This window comes from Guyanagaster necrorhizus, assembly GCF_019112545.1.
Source record: "Guyanagaster necrorhizus MCA 3950 unplaced genomic scaffold BT62scaffold_6, whole genome shotgun sequence".
In the NCBI taxonomy this organism is placed as follows: Eukaryota; Fungi; Basidiomycota; class Agaricomycetes; order Agaricales; family Physalacriaceae; genus Guyanagaster; species Guyanagaster necrorhizus.
Window position 1 is genome coordinate 407,495 of NW_025064885.1, and position 6,152 is coordinate 413,646.

The window sequence follows — 6,152 nt, forward strand, 5'->3', positions numbered from 1 at the left end:
ACTATCAAGACTTATTTGAGAAAGAAAGTTTTGATGAATTATCTGACTTAAAATCTTGGGACCATGCCATAGAACTGATTCCCAATGCAAATGCCAATTTAGATTGCAAGACTTATCCACTTGGCAACAATGAACAATAAGAGTTGGACAAATTTTTCAATGAGAACTTATCCAGTGGAAGGATCTAGCCATCAAAATCTCCAATGGCCTCTCTTTTTTTTTTTATCAAAAAGAAGGATGGAAAACTCCAACCAGTATAGAATTACTAGAAGCTTAATGAGATAACAATCAAGAATTGTTACCCACTTCTGTTGATCTCAAAATTGATGAACAAACTTTGCAGTGCCAAATACTACATCAAACTGGATGTCTGATAGGGATACAATAACATGTGCATCAAGAAAGATGATGAATAGAAGACTGCCTTCTAGACTAACTATAGGCTATTCAAATCAATGGTTATGTTCTTTGGGCTCATCAATTCACCTGCTACCTTCCAGTGGATGATGAATGACATCTTCAAGGATCTCATCACCATAGGAAAGGTCATAATCTATTTGAATGATATTTTAATTATGTCCAAAACTAAGAAGGAGCATTGACAGTTGGTATGATAAGTACTAGCCTTGATGAGGAAATACCATCTCTTCCTTAAGGCTGAAAAGTGTGAATTTGAGGTATTGGAAACTGAGTACCTTAGAGTTATTATCAGTGAAGAAAGCATCAGGATGGATCCTGTCAAAGTAGTGAGAGTAACTGAATGGCTGGAGCCAACTAAAAAAAAGGAACTACAATCCTTCCTTGGCTTTACCAACTTCTACCAGTGATTCATTTGAAACTACAGCAAGATAGTCCAACCCATGATGCAATTAACCAGGAACATACCATAGAACTGAGGACCCTCACAACAATCAGCATTTAATGATCTTAAATGCTAATTAGCTGAGGATATCATCCTAGCAATACTAACCCAGGATAGAAAGTTCTGAGTAGAGGCTGACTTGAGTGAGAGTGTCATGGTGCCATTCTTTTTTAAGAACAGAACAGCAAATAATGACTGATCACATTTTTATCAAAGGTGCTCACTGTCACAGAATGCAATTATGAGATTTACAACAAGGAACTCTTCACTATAATGCTTGCTCTAGCTGAATAGCAGTATTATCTCATTGGAGCAATCCAGATCTTTGAGATCTGGACAGATCACTAGAATCTATGATATTTTCATCTTTCACAAAAGCTTAATCGCTGATAAGCCCAATAGGTGATGAAATTATCTGAATATGAATATACACTACACTATAAAGCTGGCACAGCAAACAAGAAGGCAGATTTCCTTAGCTGAAGGGCTGACCATAATCAAGGAGACAACAATGAAGAAGTTGTATTATTATGACTCAAACACTTCTGAGCAATGCTCATGCCAATGGAGGAGGAAATACATGAGCACATCAAAAGCACAATCCAGAATCCCCACAAATGGGATCAACAAATTGCTCCATCTCTGAACCATAAACAGGGACTGAAGAAAGAAGAGGGATTAATCCATTACAATGGGTGGATCTATATCTCTAGAGATCAAGGACTTTATGGTGACATCATCACAACAAGTCATAACCATGCAATGGCTGATCACTCAGGCATTGCCAAGATAAAGAAGCTTGTATTATAGGAGTATTGGTGGCCCAAAATAGATCAAGATATCATCTAATATGTCAAAGCTTGTGAGGTTTGCCAGCAAGACAAATCCTCAATGCAACCCTGGGCTGCACCACTCCACCTGAATGAGGTTCCATCATCACTATGGACCCACATTTCAGTGGACATAGTGACAGAGCTCTCAGAAAATGATGGCTATGATGCCATCATTATTATAGTCAATTGCTTCTTCAAAGCAATTATCCTGATCACTTGCTCAACAGAGTTAACATCAGAAGGATGAGCAAAGATCCTATGGGATGAAGTCTATGCTAAATATGGCATGCCCTAAGTCATTATTTCAGACAGAGGATCACAATTCATCTCTAAATTCTTAGATGACTTATACCAACTCCTCAACATCAAGCGAAATGCATTGACAGCATACCATCCTCAAACAGATGGCCAGATGGAGTGGGTGAATCAAGAAGTTGAAAAGTATCTCTGACTTTTCATCAATTATCACCAAGATGACTGAACAGAATGGCTGGCATTAGCTACCTTTCAACACAACAACAGGATTCATTCAGCCACTGGCAAAACTCTCTTTTTCATTAACTATGGACAGCATCCTCTTGTTACCTAAAGCCAGTGAATACACACAATGACACCAGCATCAATGGATTTTGCCACCACAATAGCAAAAATTCACAATGAAACTAAGACAGCTCTTGAAAAGACTGCCTCAACAATGAAAAAACAGTACAACAAACATCAAAGGCCAGCCTATGAGTATTCAATCAACAACAAAGTTTGGTTGGATACAACAAACCTCTATCTTCCATGGTCAAAACAAAAACTGGCAGACAAATGAACAGGATCCTTCACTATTCTTGCCAAAATCAGCATATCAGCATATAAATTATGTTTACCCACCACTTGAAAAGTCTATAATGTCTTCAATGAAGCATTATTAACACCATATATTGCATCCACCTTTTCTAACCAAAAACATCCACCTCCACCTCCACTGAAACTGATCAATGATAAAGAACACTATGAAATTGATTAAATACTACATCATAAATTATGCAAAGTTAAAGCTCATGATAGAGGAATGACAACAATAGTCAACTACTTAGTCAGCTGGAAAGGATATGGATCAGAATCAAACCAATAGGTCAACAAGAAATAAATAGATGCTGATAAGACAATATATGACTACAAATAGTGACTAAATTGATTAACAAAACCCACAGAGAAGAAGGACAGGTCACAATCATGATTGGACAACAGCAGAGGACATATTAACAACAAGCAGTCAATATTTTCATGAGACTTATAAAATGATGGGCAGATCATCATGACTGGAACAAGATATTGTGACTGCTTATAGACTGACAGACTTATCTCTAACAAAGCCATCAGGATGATGGTTGTCAGAGTGCTTAACTGGCACTTAGAATCATGGGAAGTCAGCAGCATAGCCCTGGTTCTACTGTGCTGCTGTGAAGCCTCACAGCAGCACAATGACAGAATACCTCTTTTGTCATTACACAGCAGTAACAGCAGTAATGGCAGTAACAGCTCAACAGCAGACAATACTCTTTTGTAGATAGCTTAGCAACACTGGACAAAGCACTCCACAACTTCAGGATAAACAATTAGGTAGTTATATCTTTAGAATAGATGATAAATAGTATATAAGTAGTATAGCTCTCACTGTAGTAACTCCAGCTTCGAGCTAAAGTTTATTCTTTTACTATCTTATCTTGAGCAACTTGTAGTGTCTTGATAACACAGTGCCATCAAACACATCAGTGGACTCTGACATTTAACCCAAAGTGTGAGATTATGTCAGTTTATCATGTGTTATTGGTCACATGGAATTTAAGCTTAACATAATTTAATGAAATGACAATCAAAAACTAGTATCTGCTACCCTTTATTTCAGAATTGATGGACAAATTTCATGGGGTCTGGTTTTATACCAAACTCAATATCTGATGAGAGTACAATAATGTGTGGATCAAAGAGAGAGATGAATGGAAAGCAGCCTCCAAGACCAACAGAAGGCTGTTCAAACTGACAGTCATATTCTTTGGCCTGATTAACTCTCTAGTGATATTCCAATAGATAATGAACAATATTTTCAAAGACCTCATTACCACTAAGAAGGTAACAATCTATCTAGATGACATACTTATAATATCTAAAGATAGAAAGGAGCACTGATGACTCATATGACAAGTACTTGAATTAATGAGAAAGAACAAGTTATTCTTCAAAACTGAGAAGTGTGAGTTTAAAGTGTTGGAAACAGAGTATTTGGATGTCATTATCAGTGAAGAGAGTATTCAGATGAATCTGATCAAAATAGCTGAGATGATGGAGTGGCCTGCACTGACCAAGAAAAAAGAGCTATAATTTTTTTTCAGCTTTACCAACTTCTATCACTAGTTCATTCAGAACTACAGTAAGTTGTTCAACCAATAACACAACTTATTGGCAATATCCCTTGGACTTGAGGATTGTCACAACAAGCCACTTTCAATGACCTCAAATAATGATTAGCTGAGGATATAGTCCTTGCAATCCCTACACAGGATGAGAAATTTAAGGTGGAGACAGACTCAAGTGAGAGAGCCATCAGAGCAGTCCTGTCATAGAAACAAGATGGAAAATGGAGACCAGTGGCATTTCTATTGAAGGTGCTGATAGTTACAAAAAAGAACTATGAGATCTACAACAAAAAGTTGCTAGCTATTATGCTGACACTCATTGAATGAAGGCACTATCTGATCAGAGCCATATAAGTCTTTGAAGTGTGGACAGACTATTAGAATCTCCAATACTTCTGACTTCCCCAAAAACTCAACTGTTGACAAGCCTGATAGGTAATAGAACTATCTGAGTACTAATACACACTTCATCACAAAGCTGATGCAGCAAACAAGAAGGCTGACTTACTCAATCAAAGAGCTGACTATGACCAGAGAGAAGAAGACAATGAAGGGGTAGTACTCCTCAAACTAGAGCATTTCTGAGCAATGGCAATGCTGACAAAGGAGAAGATACATAACAAGATTCAAAGTGCTATATGACAACCCAACCTGTGGGATCAAAAGATTGCAACATCTCTGAACTACAAACACAGCATCTTCCAGGAACAAGATCTTCTCTTCTATGATAGATGACTTTACATTCCTTGAGATCAATGATTATGAGAGGAAATCATAGTGATGAGCCACAACTATATAACCACCAGATATCCAGAGATCACCAAGACAAAGGAGTTAGTGTTGAGGCAGTACTGGTGGCCAAAGATGATAAAGGACATCAAAGAGTACATTAAAGAATGCAAAACATGTCAACAGGTCAAGTCTTTGACCTGAGCACATGCTATGCTGTTGCACTCAAATAAGATACCAATACAACTATGAATCTATATCTCAGTGGACATGGTTACAGGACTCCTAGACTGCAACAGTTATAATGCAATTATTGTGATCATCAATCAATTCTCTAAGATAGTTATTTTGATCACATGCTCAATAGAGCTATCCTTAGAAGGATGGGCAAAGATACTTCATGATGAAGTTTACACAAAGCACAGCATGCTACAAGTCATTATCTCAGATTGTAGACTATAATTTGTCTCAAAGTTTATAGATGACCTATACCATCTACTCAATATTTACAGTAATGCATTTACAGCCTATCATCCTCAGACAGATAGTCAGATGGAGCAGGTTGATCAAAAGATCAAAAAGTATTTATGCATGTTCATTAACTGTTGACAAGATGATTGAACTGAATAGCTGGCACTCACTGCTTTCTAACATAACAATTGAGTTCACTCAGCTACTAGTAAAACCTCCTTCTTCATCAATCATGATCAACACCCAAACATATCCAAAACCTTATATGCCTACATCATTACACCTGCTTCTACAGACTTCACTGTTGACATGGCAAAGATCCATGTTGAAACAGAGACTGCACTCAGAAAAGTGGCTGACACCATAAAAACCCAATATGACAAACACTGACATCCAGCTCATTCCTACTAGACTAATAATAACATTTGGCTAGATACAATAAATCTTCACCTCTTCCATCTGAAACAGAAACTTGCCAACAAATAAACTGAATCTTTTATAATCACTGCCAAAGTCAGCATCTCTGTCTATAAACTCCAACTTTCATCCCACTAGTGAATCCATAATACATTCAATGAAACCCTCTTAACCCCATTCATTGTTCTGACTTTCTTCAACTAAGAATGACTCTCACTTTCACCTCTCAATCTGATTAATGATAAAGAATATTATGAAGTCAATCAGGTATTAAATTACAAAACACAATGCATAAAGGCATATGGCAGAGGTATGAAAATAACTGTTGACTACCTCATCAGCTAAAAGGAGTATAAAATAGAATCTAACCAATAGGTAAATGAATGACACATAAATACCAATGATACTATATATGACTATGAATTATCCCTAAAT